The sequence below is a fragment of the Dermacentor andersoni genome, chromosome 5, assembly GCF_023375885.2.
Source record: "Dermacentor andersoni chromosome 5, qqDerAnde1_hic_scaffold, whole genome shotgun sequence".
In the NCBI taxonomy this organism is placed as follows: domain Eukaryota; kingdom Metazoa; phylum Arthropoda; class Arachnida; order Ixodida; family Ixodidae; genus Dermacentor; species Dermacentor andersoni.
Window position 1 is genome coordinate 131397204 of NC_092818.1, and position 19394 is coordinate 131416597.

The window sequence follows — 19394 nt, forward strand, 5'->3', positions numbered from 1 at the left end:
CTGCTGACAACCTTTTTGAGATTGTACGCAACCTGGTGCACATATGGTACAACCGCAACCATTTGTCGTGAGCGATTCTCAGATAGAGCAGGTGCCGACTGCTTTCCTTTAAGGTTCGTTGCAAGGCTTTCAGCGATGCTGGTGCAGGAAGTGCATGGAGTGGCTCCTGCGAAGGTCAAAACAAAGGCTGTTCAGCTCTGCGAAAAAGCCGGACTCTCCAAGCTGGCCTCCTCCATAAAGGCCTGCAATGGAACCAGTCTTTCTGTGTTTTTCAGCGCCAAGACGCACAAGGAACTGTGTCCGTTTCGGGCCAATGTTTCTGAGCGCGGAACCTGGCAACGACAAGTGAGAGTGTTCCTGCAAAGGTTTCTGTGCCTCCTCGACATCGATGACCCCTTCCTCATAAAGATGCCAGGTACTGTCTCCACCTTCCTCCGTGAGGAATGTCCAAAGGCTGTCCGAGCCTTTTCCGTGGACATCAAGGACTTGTATTACTCCTTGCCTCAAGAAGACGTATGCATTGAAGTCGGCCATTGCATTGACAAATATGGTGTTCTTAGGTTTCAGAATGCATGTGGTATCAACGTCGACAAGTTTTTAGAGCTTTTAAGGTTTTATATGCTTTCCACTTTCGTTTCAATGGAGGATATGCTTTTCATACAGAAGAAAGGTGTGTGCATCGGTTCATGTATAGCCCCTGTTCTTAGTGACATTTTATTAGCCAGCTATGACCGCAATCTTATAACTAAGCTCAGCCAGACAAGCACTGTAAAAGTGATGCGTTACGTCGATGACTTTTTAATTTTTCACAATACTAACACTACTGACGCGCAGCCTGCTGCTGCAGTAATATTTTACTTGTTCCGCATAGTTTTAGATTCTTTTGAATTGACCATGGAGCATCCGTCAGACAACAAGCTTGGTTTCTTAGACTTGGAGCTAACGTTCTCAAGCGATCATGTACGTTGGGGTTACGCCCCTCGGTCTCATAAGAGCCTTCTCCCATTTTCGTCCGCGCACTCAAAGATAGTCAAGCGCGGTATAGCAAGATCCTGCATCAAGGCGGCCCTCATCCGGTCTTGTGACCACCAAATGGATGTAAGCTTCGAAAAGCAAGTAGCCAGGCTGAAGCTCGCAGGTTTCCCGGTACCGCTTTTCACCAGCATCGCTGAAAGCCTTGCAACGAACCTTAAAGGAAAGCAGTCGGCACCTGCTCTATCTGAGAATCGCTCACGACAAATGGTTGCGGTTGTACCATATGTGCACCAGGTTGCGTACAATCTCAAAAAGGTTGTCAGCAGGGCAGGCGTCAGGTTGCTGTTCACTGCCAAGAATAAGTTAAGTAGCCTGTGCCACCAAGTCAATGGGGTAAGCAAGAAGAACAAAAAAAGTTGTAAAAAGCAGCACAGACCGAGGTTTGTTGGTGACTGTTGTGACTGTGTGGTGTATAAGATTCCCCTTTCATGCAAGCGTTTTTATATCAGCCAAACGGGACGGTGCACCAATGACCGCATACGCGAGCACTCAAACAAATTTCAAAAACGAGCAAAAGATAGTCAGTTGTCACTGCATTGCAATGAATGCGGCTGCAAGCCATCTTTCGAAGGTGTGACCTACTTGTCAAAATACCGCGATGACCGCGCACGCCTTATTTACGAAGCTTGCCACATTCACGTTAATGGCGAAGCATGTGTAAGCCTCCCTTCTATTCCTGTCCTTCCGAAAAAGATTGCCTTCCTATCGCATTAATTGCAATTCCCCTGCGCATGCGCAATTCTGTTGATTCTGTGGTTTCAGATAGCGGCAGAGCATATATATGCTGACTGAAAGAATAAAGACACTTTGGTTGTTAGTCAGCGCTGTTGTCTGTGTCCCTTCACTCGTCCTGTCGTTTAGCGCTGTTTTTATTGCTCGTAGTCTAGACGCAGTCGGCGGACCTGGTATTGCTAGTGGATTCGCCGTCACCGTCAAGGTTTGTTTGGAGCGGGGGAATTCCTGTAACGAGGTGTTTTGTGGCATCGTCTCACGGGTCTTAGAAGTCGTCAGCCAATGGACAGACGCGGCGGCCACTGTCTGCGGGGTCAACTCTGGGACCAAGAGACGCCTGCTCGGGGCAAGACCCGTGTCTGCGAAAACCCTCTCACCTTGGTGTGGTGAGTGAAACCTGTGCGGAAGTGAGTGTGTAAACCCTCCCCTTCAAAGGCGGGTCGGCTACGATGACTTTGGACGCTCCGAATCGGTCGAAGGTTGAACGGCCGTTTTCCCTCACCTAGGGATCTAGGGAGGACAGAGTGTTTATAAGCAGCCGTGGCGCGGCGGCTGGGCGTGCATTCTCTTTCAGTCATGCTAGACTGATGAACTGTAACGTTCTCATGTAGATATTGTAAATAAATCCCATATTCCTCCTTCTCGATAAGAACAAGTCTCTCCCTTCAACAACGTCCTCAGCGTGGAGCAGTTGAACGACGGCATGGGCCAGCTACCATCTATTTCATGCCCGACCCCAACCATTACACGGCCTATTAATATATCCCGAGTATTCCTGGACCTTTCCTATAACGTTGCTCGTGGCTGAGATATAGATTTTAAACAGAAAGCAAAATCAGCTGTTGTTTGTTCTTGTCATTGTGGCCTTGAAACCTGGATGTTTCTATTTTTCTAAGTATTGCTGTTGACATTTCACTGACAGCGCCGAGGTATAGAATCTTTAGAGAAGTCGATTTGGCTAGAAATCAACCTTGCACGCCGTGAGACGCTGCAGTTGAACGAATCTTTTTAGGTACTGCCATGTAATCCCTCAGTTTTGTTTCATGATGTAATGTTTTCCATTGAAAGTATGATATCATCCTGTAGTAACGAGAGAATATTTTTTAGAGGTTTCAATACTCCTGGCACAAATGGGTGCACTCTAACATGTATTTACAATTATAATGTCGATAGCAAGTGTGGCCTGGCTTTGGACTTCCTGACCTTTATTTCCCTTTTGGAGGGTAACTTGATGGCCAATCGCTGAGGTAACGCTTTAGACCTTTGTCTGTCAAATGCGCAAGTTCTACATGACTCGCGCTGTGACATTTCCATTCTGTGTCGGAATCACCGTCATCCGTCACTAGGGATAACTTCCTCGGCGTTGGAAATCCCCTCGCTTAGCTTTTAGGCGTGGTGACTACTTTGGTCTATGCAAATCGTTTGCCCCCGTCGAATGGTCTCTGGTTACTGACATGGTTGGTGGTGATGAGCAAGTCAGTTTATGGAGAATGTTTTGAATGGTATGCGCAGACACATTCGCAACTACAAGCTTAAATTCTCCAAAATATCCTCCGATGACCCAGTGTGAGATGGATGGACGAAAATTTTAGACAAAAAACCGCGGCTTATAAACCGAAAATACGGTAATGCTTTTTTGTTTGTTTGATAGAGAAGAGGTTCATCAGCAATGCCATAAGAGTATGAAACCGTCTTTATCCTGCGGCCAGGAAGGCACATTTTCATCCATTGTAAATACTCTGTGCTGGCACTTTTGCCCCGATATTGACATCTATACATGACAACTACATAATTTAGCTTTTCTTCACATATGAAAAATAGCCCGTATCATGTCATTAGGTCAATCTCAGGGGTTGTAAAACTTCAATATCTAATTAAAGTCTTAAGTTTTACGTGCCGAAACCGCGATATATGATTATTAGGCACGCTGTAGTGGGGATCTTCGGAATAATTTTGACTAGCTGGCGTTAGTTAACATGCACCCACTGCACGGTGCACGTGCGTTTTTTGCATTGCGCCCTCATGGGAAAGCGGTAGCCCCCCCCTCCGATCTTTCACCCGTCACACATTGCTGTGTGCGGGTGTGTGCGTGAGTGCGAGAGTGCACAAATTGCACCCAGTTACTTCAGTTTTCCCGATACGTTGTTTTTATGTGTCAAAAGCTCTTTGGTCACGAATGAACATGGATTTCTCCCTCGTCGCCCAACAATCACCGATCTCGCCAGTTTTATGAGGCAGGTCCCACGTCAGTGCTTCAAAGGGGGCAAGTTGACAACGCAAATTGCGAGAGATTTTGGCGTGGTCAGCTACACACTGCTTCTGGTTGTGCTTACGCAGTTTTGGGTTTATTCTATGTAGCTATTCTGCACAGCTGTCTTCCCAATAATCATGTTACGTTTGCGTTAATGATCAAACATCTTCTTACAAGGCGTCGGTATTAGAGCCACTCTTTGCTTTTTTTTATTTTCATTAATGATGTTTCTTGAGCTATCCGGAATTTTTTCTTCCTCCTGTATCTCGATAACTTAAAAATTTTGGCAGTTGCGTCCGAAGCGTCAATAGATGACCGCGATAGCAAGGTTTAGAGAAAGACCCTGGTTTAGCGTTTTGCTTGAACTCGGTGTTCTAACAATTGCGCGGTAAGATTGGAGGGGTGTGGGGTACTTGTTGTCACGACGCAGCACGCAATGCAACTCCTGCTCAGAAGGAACAGCGGCCCTGGCAGCTACCAGGCGTCTCACAACGCTCGTGGGACGAGCGCCGCCAGTGGCGATTGCAGGCATCGCACCTCAGTGGCGCACGAGATGAGACCGAACGCGATCCGTCGGCGTTTGTCAGCGTCCAGTGAAATATTAGATAATGGCTAGCTTGACGTTTAGCGCTTACACCAGAGCATACACACAGCAGCTCGGCAGGGACGCTAGTGCGTCAGCCCAACGGTCGTGCCAGCAGCGGAAGGCAGAATGCAGCCGCTGCAGCGCCACCGCGGCCATTGAGCGTATGCAGTTGATCGTGTGTTCACTTCGTCGTTTGTGCATCCAAACGCACTACGCGTATCTGGAGACTTAACTCTCCGCGCGCGATCTGCGCGTGCGCCGTCGGCGGGATGAACATGACAGCGGTGGCGGCGCATTGAAGCCGAGGCCGTGAATGTGCCTCGAGCATGCCGTATAATTGCTATCGCAATAATATAAAGAGAATAGATTCACCTTTAATGCTTCTAAAACCAAAGCTGGGACTCACTCGCGAACAGCAATTATTCCATTAACCTATACTGCGAATTCTGTTCCATTGTTCAAAGCCGTTGTCATCAATGATCTTCCCATATTCTCTGATGACATCATAAACTTGTCTGCAAACCATAAACGTCGCGCAGTGCAGGGTTGGCACTCTCTCGCTTCTGTCTGCTGACTGGAAAGGGAATTTCACCTACAACACCTTTGCTAACGTTCTATGAGCATCCATCTGTCTTCTTTAACTTTAGTAGGCACCGACATTCTCAAATGGCATCTCGAAATTCCACATTGACATCATTGCACGGGCTAAGAAAGCTTTTTAAATATATGACATCATTGCTCAACTCACACTTACATTTAATTTTGCTCTAGCACTGTTACCTTATCATCGCACCATCACAGATACAATCGCACTGGCCTTACGTTTCTGTTCAGACTTTTTAATGGTATCCTTACCTGCCCCGAACTTCTCAGTTGAATCATACCTCGGATTCCGCATAAGAGCATCCGGGAGAATAGACAAATCCGCGCTGCTGCCTCTCATATAGACCGTTTTAACGAGAACTTCCTGGTAATTGCCGTAAATCACCGCGTAAAACCATTGCAGAAGCTACCACGCGTGCCTTTGTACTCCCGCGCCACACTCCAAAGATGAGGCTCTCGTTCTCCCAGAGGTGAATTGAATTCTGGAGTTTTACGTGCCAAACCCACAATTTGATTAAAAGCCACACCGTAATGGCGGTCTCTGGATAAATTTTGTCTACTTGGGGACCTCTAACGTGCCCCCAATGCACGGGCACGTGCCTTTATGCCTTTCGCCCCAATCGAAATGCAGCCGCCGTGGCCGGGATTTGATTCCGCGACCTCGTGCTTAACAGCGCAACACCATAGCCGCTAAGCCGCCGCTGCCGGTCGTTCTCCACGATGAAAGCGTCTATAGTCAAAACTCAAATCTGAGTACAATATAAAGTCTGTATGACACTTATTTTGTTGGTCTCGATATGATTCATTAGACATCGTTGTTTTGTTGTGAGCGTCGCAATGTCGGTAAGTAAATAAAGTGATTTACTTCCACAAACCTTGGTGGAAGGAAAGGACTGGCCCTAGAGTCCATATAGATCTGAAGGGTTTGAGTTATATATATATATATATATATATATATATATATATATATATATATATATATATATATATATATATATATATATATATATATATATTTGAAATTCCATTCTCAAACGTCCGTGATGGCCGTATCAAATGCACTTCTACTCTAGGACAGCGTCTGCCATAGGTCTGCTTTGCTCGCCATTGTTGTAGCTGAGTTAGTTGCTTTCCCACATGGTGTAAGTCTTCTCCTCTGTCTTGTGGTCGGGATTATCAAATTAACTTTGCAACAGAAACTGCCGGACCATTCTTTTTATTAAAATTTCTTTTTCTCTTGAGTTTTGTCCAAGTTTATTGGTTTGTTCTCATTATTGTCTTCTGTTATTGTGCTTTTTCTTTTAATATGCTCAATGCCTTTTTTTGTGCCTGCATTTTTTCTCTCGTTTTCGTTGCATTGGCTCAGCCGCACTTGTTAGAAAGATTTTTAGATTATCTTCAAGTATTCACTGATGCGTCTGTACACAGCCACGGTCAAGGCTCCTCTGCAGATGTTTTCTGCCATTCGACTCAAGTACGACGCATATTTCAGATACCCCATCAGTCCCATACCCCATATACAACTGTGGAGCTAGCAACGATTAATTTTGCACTGAAATACGTGCGAGAGGAGCTAACCGCATTGAAGATTGCCATATTTACGGACTCCCGCGCCGTCTTTAGTAGATTACAACGCAGGCAAATTGATTGTCCAGTTGTGCGCAGTATCACTGACTCTGCAAACAAACTTACATCACATGGGGTATCTCGTTGCCCAATGGATACCTTCACACGTAGGGATCGCCAGAAATGAAGAGGCTGAGCAGCTGGCTTCAACTTGCGCTCATAATGACTGTGTCTACCCTGTAATTATGTGGAAGCTTGATGACACTCGTCTGCTGAATCGTCGCCACCTAACCAAGCAGCGTCCAGACCAGCGTGTCGCAAATAGAACGTTCCCGCCCCGTGTTCGCGGTTGAGGCTTGCCTCGTCGCACTAGAGGAGAAATACTCAACCTAATTGGTTGGCTGTTTGAACATGTGCGAGCGTTTATACCGACAAGGACGTGTGGCCAGTTCATCGTATACGTCTTGCGGTTGCTGCGAGACACTTCAGCACCTGATATTGGAGAAGCCCGCTTTCATTGCGCAGCGCACGTCGCTAATGAGGGGCTAATCTCCTTGGTCTGGTGTGTAGGAGACTCGACGAATATTTGTACCCCAGTGGTTGGGCGTCCCGACGCGATCAGGGTCATTGCGCTCTCCTTATTTTTCTATAGAAGTAACTAACTTAGGTTCACGTTTGTAGCTTATTTCGGATTTCAGATGATGAGACCCCAGATACTATTTCTTCTTTTTTTACATTCTTTATTAGCGTGACGTATACAGTTGCCAGCCCTACTGTGTGTGTTCTGCTTTGTTCTTTGAGATTTGCCATCTTTCTATTTATTTCCTCTTTGCTCCCCTTTTTCCTATCTTCTGTTTCTTTGTTTCTGTCTCCTTCTTTCTGAAGTGTAGGCAGGCGTTGTGCCCTCCCAGTGGCAGTTGCCAGCCTGCTCCTCGCTTGCCCTTTCCTGTCAAGTGTATATATGTTTCCAAAACAAATAATAATAATAATAACAATAATAATAATAATAATAATAATAATAATAATAATAATAATAATAATAATAATAATAATAATAATAATAATAATAATACATGCATGCATTCCGTTGTAGTTGGACATACTTTTTATAAACATTTGGTTGACTGACTATTCCGAAAGGTGAGGGAGGTAATCGAGCTGCAGCCGACATTGGTGATATGCTACTTAAAATGAAAGATAAGAAAAAGAGAGACAGGCATATCTCTGCACTGACTGGAACTTGTGATTATGCTATTGCGCTGTCGCTAAAAGCATGCAACGCGGAGGAAATTAGCAGCGACACGCCTATTCACAGACAATGTGCCCTGCTCGCTCACTGGTCAGGACAGCTGTCTAGACCATCGGCACAGAGCAACAACGTCATCGTATCTAGTTCTCCCTCCGCGAAAGCCTTTCTTGGATCCCGGAGAAACTGGAGACAGGGCGCGTTTCAATCTTATTCAGCACTCGTGATCGCAGCTGTCTTGGCTAGCAGCTCACTGAGGCCCGACTCTTTCGGCGGCCCTCCCTAGTGTACAGACACAGTCTGGCCCCTAGGGCCCTCCAGTAACTGGGTCGAGCAGAAACACTGTCAATGCGTATTTTTCTCACCCCGCGGCCTCATTTTGTGGATACTATTTTCATGTTCTATATTTTTTGCTGGTATCTCGTCATTGGCTTGCACGAAGCCACGCTCTGTTATCGCCGGGATGGGCCACTCGGCGGGTTGGGTGATAATAAATGAAAATAACGGCTGAAAAATAACTATTGCAAAAAGCGGTCCATTATTACATACTTGTGCGTTGACAACATTGAGTGTGAGGTTACATTCTATATGTGCCACTTAACTTGTGCAAAGATTTAAAAAAAATATGCAAGTGCCACGTAGCTAGACAGAACTAAGGTAGCGTCTTTTTGCCAAGACTATTTTTTGCATTTCACCTAACTACATAATTACTCATTATTAATTTATGAGCTTCATGAATATTGTATCCAGAACAATGGTGTCAATGAGAGAATTATGGACCACCATGAAAATATTCCTATTCCCGTTTCAGCTTTGCGTTGCTCAATATGTGGCACATAAAAAGTTACCTTCAAGCCTGAAGCATGAAATAGTGCGGTGCGACTAAACGCAGCATCATTCACGCGCTGTCTTAGTAGGCGCGGATAGCACTCGCGATCATACGCGTCTTCATGATGTTCCGTATCTCCGAGAAAGATGTAAATTCTGTATTTATTCCCATGCGCAGGTATAGCCAGCCAGCCAGCCAGCCAGATAGCCAGCCAGCCAGCTAGCTAGCTAGCTAGCTAGCTAGATAGATAGATAGATAGATAGATAGATAGATAGATAGATAGATAGATAGATAGATAGATAGATAGATAGATAGATAGATAGATAGATAGATAGATAGATAGATGGATGGATGGATGGATGGATGGATGGATGGATGGATGGACGGATGGACGGATGGACGGACGGACGGACGGACGGACGGACGGACGGACGGACGGACGGACGGACAGTAGTGTAACAGGGAAGTGACAGCTGCCACTTTCATATAAACCTGAACGCAATACTGAACGGATCTATTTTCTCTGCCTTTTCTATAAATATTCCTGTTTAGGCTTTGTTAGCTCTACTTGTTTCGCATTACTAAGCTCTACTTGGCTGCTTTTAAATTCTAAAGCTCCCCGGACCTTCGTGCTTATCTGATCTATATGGGCCTGGAGGGTATTATATTGTATTTAAACAAGCTCGACAACTTCATTTACTAGAATGGAAGTTATACTGCCGCAACGCCACTTTTACGCCATTTAAATTTTAAAAATAACTGTACAATAAATATGTAAAAAATCAGCATATCCTGAGGAAACCTACCTGATCCTAGATTGAAGCAATACTCTACCTTAGATCTAACAGATAAAAAGAGATAGCCTCGAAAAGCATAAAATTATTGTTTTCTCTGGGTGTGATTTCTTACTGGGGCTCATCCCGGCTCGTGTAACAAGAGCGCAGAGCTGGACGATTAGCATTCACAGTGACGGCTACGTGTGACGGTTACTGCGACGGCTACCGCAGCAGTGCTCCACTTCGAAACCCCACTAACCTTCTTTTGTTTTTGTTCTTCTGCGTGTGTGTATGTGTAAGTGTCTCTGGGGTCGCAGCAACCAACCGTGTTTCCGACCAAGCGTACTTCGATTCTGGGACGTGTCGAGTGTGCTGAAGCTACAACAACGTTAATGCAGCGGACGCTTGTCGGGTGTCGATGAAGGGTAAATGAAGGTGAAGGGGTTAGACGGGATTGTAAAACTAGTACTACGTCGAAAGGACAGGAACCGGAAAACCATGATGATGTTTAAGTAACTTAGAGTGCGCGAGCCAAAGATACGTTCTTGCTTCAATACCCTTCCAGAGAAAGCTGTTCGCAAAAAAAAAAACAAAAAAAGACAAGGAAGATAGAAGAGAAGTACACGAACTATGCCTTTGCTATATTTTATCTAGTAATATGAGCAGGTAGAATATCCTAGCGTTGATATTATTTCACATCACGTTCAATTTCCTGATAGCATAATTCAACAGGTTCGAATCTGTTGGAACCAGAGGGTCGATTTCCCCAAAACCATGGCTCTCAAACCTACTCAACAAAAGATTCAAAAAATAAAAGAAAGAAACAAACTACATATAATGATATATATATATCAGAACTAAAGATGGTATTCTAATGAATGCAAGTGCCGCTATCAAGTTTCAAAACTGTCCGTGTTTTGGTGACGCGTTTACAAGACAATTTCGCGTTTCACTTTATAATACCTCAGCGCAATTTCTATAGCTCGATCTTTATCTGCAGCTGTGATATCTAGCATTCACAAGTTTGATTCTGGCCGCAGATATACGAAAACGCGTCTGACCTGAATGTATGGGTCAGTTGATCGGAAGAAAACAGTAGGCACTAGTCAGCCCCCACGGACATCCGCACCGTACACGTTCCGTGCCAGCGAAGTTGTGCCACACCGTAGGCGAAAAGTAAAGCTTCTCGGCTTCTGCAAGGAGCGGCTCGCCTTTATCAGCTGCCGACGCGTGCATACAAGGCGATCGCCCGTCTTGAAGACGAGTACCGAGAGTATGCTAGGCGGCAGATCAACCAGGAGCCGACGGAGTGCTGTAGATAACTTTCTTTCTTTTTTTCTTATCTGGCATTGACATTTCGGGACGACTTGATTGTGGCAGTCGATGTTTTGCTTTTCCACATACTAATCTCTCGAGGTAACGTGTTTACGTCTTACACTTCAGACGTCCGCCAAATCGACGGTTTCTTTCTTTAAGTATATTTTTTGGGGAAGTAGCTTCGATCGGTTACTTCGGCAGAGTGTCCTGGACTCGGACACAGAAGTAAAGCGAGCTTAAATCTTCTTGTTTATTACGCGCTCATGTTGATAATGGCTGAGAGGGAGAAAGGACAAATAAAAGGCAGGGAGGTTAACCAGGACTCTGGCCAGTTGACTATCCTGCACGGGGGAAAGGGGAGAGGGGGAGAAAGAAGAATAAAAGAAGGAGAGGCTGAGGACAATACAGAAATATACGGAGTTATTGCTGTTTGAACTTAATTACGGCGACAGCGAAAAATTGAGGAAGTGCAAGGTCAACGATCAACAACAAGTAACCTGCTCAATTGCATACTCTGTATCCTTAAACCATGTTACCACTTAAGAACAACATCGACGACAACAACAACAACAACAACAACAACAACAACCTTCCCACTGGACTGCTATTCTGAGCATTATCAATTTCAGCCATGTGGGCGTTCTGATTCAATGAGAAAGGCCGTAGTAGCTCCGTGAGCCAATCAAAAGCTGACAAAATGGCAAATTCCACAATATGGCTGACAAGAAGGTTATACATTTAGACTTCTGGAGTGGAGGTGGCTCTCCAAAAGTGAATCTGGTCGCCGCCATCTTGCTAGAGGTAAAAAGCCCGAACCGGTGTAGCCGCCGTAGCACAGTGTCGAGTGCGTTCGTCGTGCTTATTGATTGTACACGGTCGGAAAAGTGCTTTCATTGTTTGGTTTGCACGTATCGCGCCATGCATATGTTTGCAATAGGGAAACCAGAGAGACGCGTGCAGAAATAGGACGAGTGCTCAATTTATCCGAGAAATAAAGCAGAAGAAAGAAGGGAAACGTCGCAAGTGCAGTAATCGTCCAGCCAGAACTATCTGGTCAATAAAGTGAATTGAAGCCGCGTGTACACCCTCTCTGCTGCGCCTGGTATCTGTCTTTGAAATCAACGCACATGGACTTCTGGATCAAGATCAGTGGGCCACTATCGTTCTTCCTTTCCTCTGCCGCACAACCGAATCATGCAGGTTGGCAGTACTACGTCCTTGTACTCTAAGCGAACGAGCAATATTTGTTTGCTGCTCCTCACGTGTCGACAAGCTTTGCGAGCATCTTTGTCCGAATGTGTGTTTGTCGCGAAAAGCTTATTAATGTGTGGCGACGTGGAGTCCAATCATGGGCCCCCTAAGTTGGATCCAAGGTGTAAGCCTAATGATGACGTGCTTTCTGACATTGCTTCTCTTTCCTCGAAGTTTCATTCGCGTTATAAAGAAATATAGGATGATCTTGATCAACTTAGATATAACCAAGAAGCGCTTACATCGAAGGTGGCCGATCTAGCAGTTCGAGTAGTCGCAGTTGAAGCGTCTACTGAAATAATTGCAGGCGGGCAGTCAAGCACTGACATGCCACGCATTGTTGCTTAAGCAGTTGGCAAAGAACAGGCCGCATATCAGTTCCGCCTTGATGATCTTGAGGACAGCTAGAGGAGCGAAAATCTAATATTTCATGGAATTGCCGACACTACTTCGGAAAGTTGGGCACAGTCGAAAATGCAGGTGCGCAATTTTCTTTCCCGCCAGCTGAACTTGAATATCCAGGAGGGACAGATTTCTCGGGTACATAGGTTGGACAATTTCGTCGCAAACAAATTGCGGCCAATCATCGTGAAATTTGTATCTTCAAAATTAAAAGGCAGCATTCTTTCCCAAAGAGCAAAGTTTAAAGGTACCGGTGTATCATTAGGGGAAGATATCTGCAGGGCGACGCGATAATCGCAGAAACACTTAATTGAATTTGGCAAAGCAAGCGGCTATTCTTACGCAATTCACCATAACAGGCTCGTTTTGGACGGAAAAACCTATGTGTACTGCGCAACTACAAACAGGATCTGTGAATCCGGGCCTTCTCTTACATCACATGTTCCAGCTAACACATCAGTACACCTGCCCACCAACAGCTCATCCTAGCAAATATCGCATTGTAATACTGACAACCTATCAATTCTATTGTCGAATATCAGAAGCATCCTTAACAAGTGAACCGATTTATCGTCCATCTCCGATTCCTGTTCAGCAGACATCATCATTCTCACTGAAACGTGGCTTTCGGCTAAAATAAAAGATAGCGAAATCTTCGACTGCGAGAAAGCCTTCACTATTTATAGGTATGACCGTGGCATTCACTCCGGAGGGGACGTATTGGTTGCTGTCATTGACTCCCTTGTTTCTTCACCTGTTGCTATTGCGTCCCCTCTGGAATTAGTTTGCGTACGTGTTCAAGCTGGCTATCGAGAATTTCTGTTCTGCTCATGCTGTTCGCCTCCGACTGCCTCTATGTCGTTTTGTAATGAATTACACGACGCACTTAACGGCGTAATCATTCGATTCCCCAGCCTGTCATTGTTCCTCCTGGGCGATTTCCATTACCTTGCCATTATGTGGAGCGATAAGGCTTCTACTCTTAAGCATAATTCTTCTGAGTGCGTTTATTTTGTGAGCCTCTGTAATGATTTTAACCTAACCCAACATGTTCTTCAACCGACTCGAACCACTCTATCAGTGTCTAACTAGCTGGCAAGCAGTGACGAATATTATGCAGTCACATTTCTCGAGAGAGGTCCGAACACAGCGAAGAAGCGCGATTGGTCATGTGTTCCGACTTCTCGAAGCCTGCGGCAAGAAATGCATGTAGTATTGTTTTTTTTTTCGGCACCAACAACACACACTTGTGAGTTGACACACGTTAAAGAGGTTTCTTCTAAATCTTTAAACGCGAAACCACAAATGCAACCGAATGCCGCACGTACTCGGCGGCCACCTGCTCGGGACGCGACCTCATCTGCCCCTAGCAATATGGCCCCCGCGGCTTCCCTCGTCTCGAAGGCGGCTGCAAGGGCTGCCACTCCAGAAGTTATTGCCGAATCCGATAGTGTCTATAGGATAGTACTGCAGTCTTCCGGCAGTGCTAGACCGGCTTCAATTTCGTAATTCTACAATTACATTAGAGCTAGTTAATTACAATAAGGTTAGCGAAACTTTCTAATTAAGAAACATACCGCCAAGTATCAGACAGTTTATTACATCAGGTGTCCCATTTCTCGCCGTAGGGATGTTTTATCGTTTAAAACATTGTACTATATTATTAACTGGAGACAGTCGTCGTCGAAACACTCGGTATATCCGTATTTCTAACGCTTTGGCTTGTTGTGAAGTACTTGGTAAGAGAATGCAGTGACGGAAGTGGGAGTGGGTAGATCCGGGGCCTGCTACTTTTTCGGCCCAGTCACGCGTCCTCATTAACGCGCGCGATGCCGCGCATGAACGGGCATGGAGGGTCGAGCGGTGCGGGAGTCACGAAAAGCGGATGCACCACCGTCCGTGAGAGCGCAAGCTGGCACTCACCGCAGTCGCACTGAAGTAGGAGACGTGTCTCTAGCCTTTGTACCTGGGACACTTTGTACCTGGTTTACGGGTCCTACGCTTCTGCACCGGTCCCGTAAGCGGTTTCTTTTTTGCGCTGCCCAAAGCGAAACCTCACGAGGAGACGCCGTTTCTTCGCTGGGTGTTGGAGTATCTGTTGTTGAATGATTGCAAATGCAAAACCTAAGGTAAATTTAAGATGCGCGTGTAGGCATCCGGAAATTGTGATCGAATTACGCGAGTATAGCCGTGTTAAACCGTGTTCAATGAGGTCTCATTGAAAAGGCTGGAATGAGTACGCCTCTGGCTACTCCGCTTGACTAATATATATATAACTTTGCTCGCGCAAACACTACCAGGTGCAAAAGGGGAAACACAAAAACAAAAGGCGGCACATCAACAATGAAGACGAAGCACTGCAAAAAATTGTCCGTAGCACTTTGAGCACGTGTCCGTACCTATAAAAACACATTTGACTGTACTGAAAGCTGTTCTTTCCGGGTCACCAGCTGGTCATGGTGTGAAACAAGTAGGCTACGTAAGGACTCTCTCGGGTGAGATGTTGAGCAGATCGTTTGACGACGTCATGGATCAAAGGACGATACCACTTTCAAAGGTGACCACGATGCGTTTACTTCGACATATCAGAAGCCCATTAAAAGCAGGAGCCGAGGAAGCTCTTAATCTTTCAATTGAGGGCGAGCTCCACCAATGGAAAATCCGGCGCTACCATCGGTGTGACGTGGTATGAGGGATCACGTGCATACAGTGGCACAGTGTTTTATAGTACAGTGTAACAGCGGCCACGTCGGAAGCGCCGAAAGAAGCTGAAAACGAAAGTTTAAAGTCCCACCTGTGCTGTGGTTCTGATTAAGTTGGGGGATTTTCCCTCTTCGGGTGTCTGCTTGACTACACTTGAAAGCACTATAATATGTAGTGGCTGCCTTTGAAGGCTTCCAACATGGTAGGCTGCTGTTCGTTGCCGCAGTGTCGGACGTACGCAATAGAGCCCGGTTTCAGCCTTCACAGGTACCCACAAGATAAGACGCTGCGCGAAGCTTGGATCGTGAAACTTAGAACCGGCAAGCAGCCATCAGCCACAATTCGGGTGTGCAGCAAGCACTTCCGCGAGGAAGATTTCTGATACGGATTCGGGGCTGCGAAGTTCAGTGAGGGAAAAAAAGCGCGCACGAGACGTTCGCCTGCTCGCGCTGCCCGGCTGATGTCATGAAGCTTTAGTCTGTGAACTTGTTGATGATGATAGATACTGGTAAGTATGCTGGAATGGAAAGGGAATGGTAAGAAGCACATTCAAAAACAAGGCATGGAACATTCTCATGTTTGTGTTAGCACCGAACAATGAATATACTTGAGTAAGAAGAAAAAGAAAACAGCGGGAAATTGCTCGCTGAGAAGACCGATAAACATAGTGCGATGCAACTTGAGAAATAATGATATTGAAACTTCCAAGAATTTAGCAGAAAAATAAAGTGAAGCCATTCTACTCTGGGAAGGTGGATGACCAGAGGAGCTGTATTTATGGTGATAAACATGTTGATAATAAATGTGCTGATTTTGAAAATAAAAGACACATACCACAATGAATATCACTCGCCGTGGTTGCTGAGTGGCTATGGTGTTGGGCTGCTGAGCACGAGGTCGCGGGATCGAATTCCGGCCACGGCGGCCGCATTTCGATGGGGGCGAAATGCAAAAACACCCGTGTACTTAGATTTATGTGCACCTTAAAGAACCCCAGGTGGTCGAAATTTCCGGAGTCCTCCACTACGGTGTGCCTCATAATCAGTAAGTGGTTTTGGCACGTAAAACCCCATATATTTTAACAATAAATATCGTTTTCTCATGTTTTTTTTTGCTGTTACATTAAATTGCATACTCAATACTTTTCTGATTTTAACCTTCTTTTGTTTGCTTCTTTGAATTTATTTTTTGGTACCAACGTGACTATCGCTTTATGACCGCTATATTATACGGCCAGTGGCTCTGTGGCGACACTGGAAAGGTTCTTGGCCGATGTGAGGTCTATACACGACCGATGACACGTCGTGGGCAAACAACCTCCATTCCGGTTTTACTGTTTTTATTACGATATTTTTTTATCACAGTACGTTTTGACGCTTCTCATGATTAAACGCAGTTGGGGTATACCCGGCGATACGCTTTTGCTTTATGCTTTAGCTATTTTAGCTCGGGGGTGGCCGCCATCTTTTCTGCCTGCGCGCACAAGCCGGCAGAGCCAAGCGTATCACAACTCGCAAAAAAAAAAAAGGAAGATTGAATCGCCTTGACGGCATATCAAAGGTCGCCGTAGGCGTCGAAGACCATAGTTATAACGAAATTATTTTTGAACAGCTCTGATATCGCCCACACAAGAATTGTTGCTCGCGTACGGTCAAATGCTCATATGCTGCGCCTAAAGTTCACGGCACGGTGCGAAAGCGGGCTTGCAGCGAAAGCGAAACATTGTGCGCGGACATGCATGCATACGCGCGGTCGGTCGCTGCATTGAGGCTTAATTCTGTTGTGCTCCATTTCGTTACGCAGGCAGCCCACTACAAGGACATATCTCACATACCTTGCTCTCAGCGACTGCATGCCTTTCCCGCAAGAAACTAGTTCGGGGGACTCCATCGCGGCGACCGCGCGCAGTGGGCGCTAACTGTACGTATTCGGTAAAGAGATTGCGTCTGTAAACCATCCTGCGCTCTCTGTTTGCCCAAGATTATTATTTTGACAGTTAGAACTTGTGTCATTTTAAGAATACCTACAGAAATGTCCAGGAGGGCCCCCGCGTAGTGTTTTTATTGAGCGCCGACAGCCAAGCATAAGAGGAGTGCGCCGCGTTATCCCTCATACTACGCAAGCGAGGCGCTTCCGACAGATGGCGACTTCGTAAGTCCTCGCCGTCAATATTCGGGCACCCTTTTGCTGTATCTGCTAACTTCGCCTCCTCCGCTTATGTGATGCGAACCTTGAGCTACAGTGTAATAGAAGGGGGTAGTGTGTCCAGGGGCGGCACGCGCCATGCAATGCCGTGAGGCGGAAAGTGGAAAGTAGTGGAAGGCTACAGCGCGGGGGGGGGGGGGGGGGGAACCAACGGAGACAAAAGAGGCGCACAAAGTACGCAGACACAGTGCTGACTTAAAAGGAAAATGTTTATTTCTCTAGTGCGCAGCAAGTTTTAAAGTGAACACATAAAAAGAAGGAAGGTCACACATGCACACATAACCTGCTCATACTTCCATCGTGCATCCTGGCATTTGAATCAAGGAAGGCCAGCTCTTTTTCACACAAGGCTACCGAGGGACAATACAGTTACTTCTGGCACGTGAAATTGCGGTCCAGCACTTGGATGCCAGCCTGTGCGACAGCAGCGCCGCCTACAACATTCGTTGCACAGGGTTTCCTGTCGCTCATTCCTGCTGTTTGTTGCCAGTAGTGCAGGTTGTGCGTCGCTAGCCTGTGCATAGAACTTTGTGTTGTTTGTGATTTTTTTCTAGATTATGTAATTGAGACGACGCATTCGCTTTCAAAATAAAGGCTTGCTTTTCTCTGAGGTGTTTCAGCTTGAATTATACACAGCGGTTGTCGCGCGCAGTGTAAATATACGAGTGCAGTACGAATTATTGAATTACTTTTAATCATCTAAGTTTGAAAGAAGTAATGTAATTTAAACAAATCATTACGATAAGTAATTATCAATAAATGAATAGTCTAATTATTTGATTAAGAAATTAAAACTAAGTGTGCTGTTTGTTTGTATAACTCATGTTACCTAAATAATGGAGTGATTAGGTAAATAATCATTTTGCTATGAATTACTTTTGCTCTGTGCCAGAGAGTGTTCATCCTGGGAGTTTTAGACATAAAGTAGCCAGTCTCTTTACAGGACGTCCATGTATTATTTTGTCCATGTATTAGTAGGTTTTCATTGATAAACTGTTTCATGTGTGACACGTAATTGTCAGCATGGCATGTGCATTCCCACGGTTGTTGATTTTCTGGAGCTTAACGATGTATAAGCAACAATCGTAACTTCTACGCCCAACTATTGTATAACAGTTGATTTCATGCTGCCAAGTACTGCCCATGATGAAAGTGGCTGAAGCAGCGCGCTTTCGTGCGCCTTGGCTTAATACGCGCGCAGCCAAGACAGGCACACTGGTTACTGCACGTTGAAAGCCTTCATTCGTTCTAACATTGCATTTCTGTGGTTGCACTGACGTGATTGCTTGAAATACTTTACCGCCAATTTCGGCTTAATTCAAATGCCAGAACAAAATGGAATTTAGACTTACCTAAACTAGGCACGTCAGCATTGACGCTTCATGTTGCTTGCTTTAGTAATTGATCGTTGGAGTTTAGCGTCTCGAAACGAAGTAAGAGCTAAGAGGGAGGCCGTAGTTTGAGGTTTAGGAGTATTTCAAACCACCTGGGGTTCTTTATCACGCACCCCAAGCCTGTGCACGAGTGGTTTTGCATCCTGCTTTCATCAAGATGCGGCCAGAGCGGGCAGACGTCGAACCCGTCGTCTCGCGCCCAGGAGCGGGTCGCCATAGCAACCGAACCACAGGGACCGGTTTTCGCTAATAAATCTTGCGACATAATGCAACAGAGTTAGATGAGGGCGCACAGTCTTTAAGCCAAAGCCATCACCCGCCCGACCGAAAAAAAAAATATCTATGCAGCCGAAGCTTATTGCAACAATTATTTGTTTACAAATATACTTTGATAATCTATTTCAAGATGACGTGGCGTTGTGCTAGTTGGTGATGTTCAAAACTGAACGCGTTGCAGGTGGAAGAGGCACCACAAAGAAGATCAAGACACTGTCCGTC

The 19394-nt window shown here is 45.6% G+C and overlaps 1 protein-coding gene across 1 annotated transcript in view; it reads right to left on the bottom strand.

Moving 5' to 3' along the window:
• The window catches only part of LOC126531178 (membrane-associated transporter protein-like), a 74130-nt gene extending 63264 nt beyond the window's left edge, over positions 1–10866 (bottom strand). The window contains exon 1 of the mRNA XM_050178603.3: positions 10686–10866. The gene's annotated coding sequence lies outside the window, so the exon portion shown is untranslated. The remainder of the gene's footprint in view (positions 1–10685) is intronic.
• Between the last annotated feature and the right edge of the window lie 8528 nt (positions 10867–19394).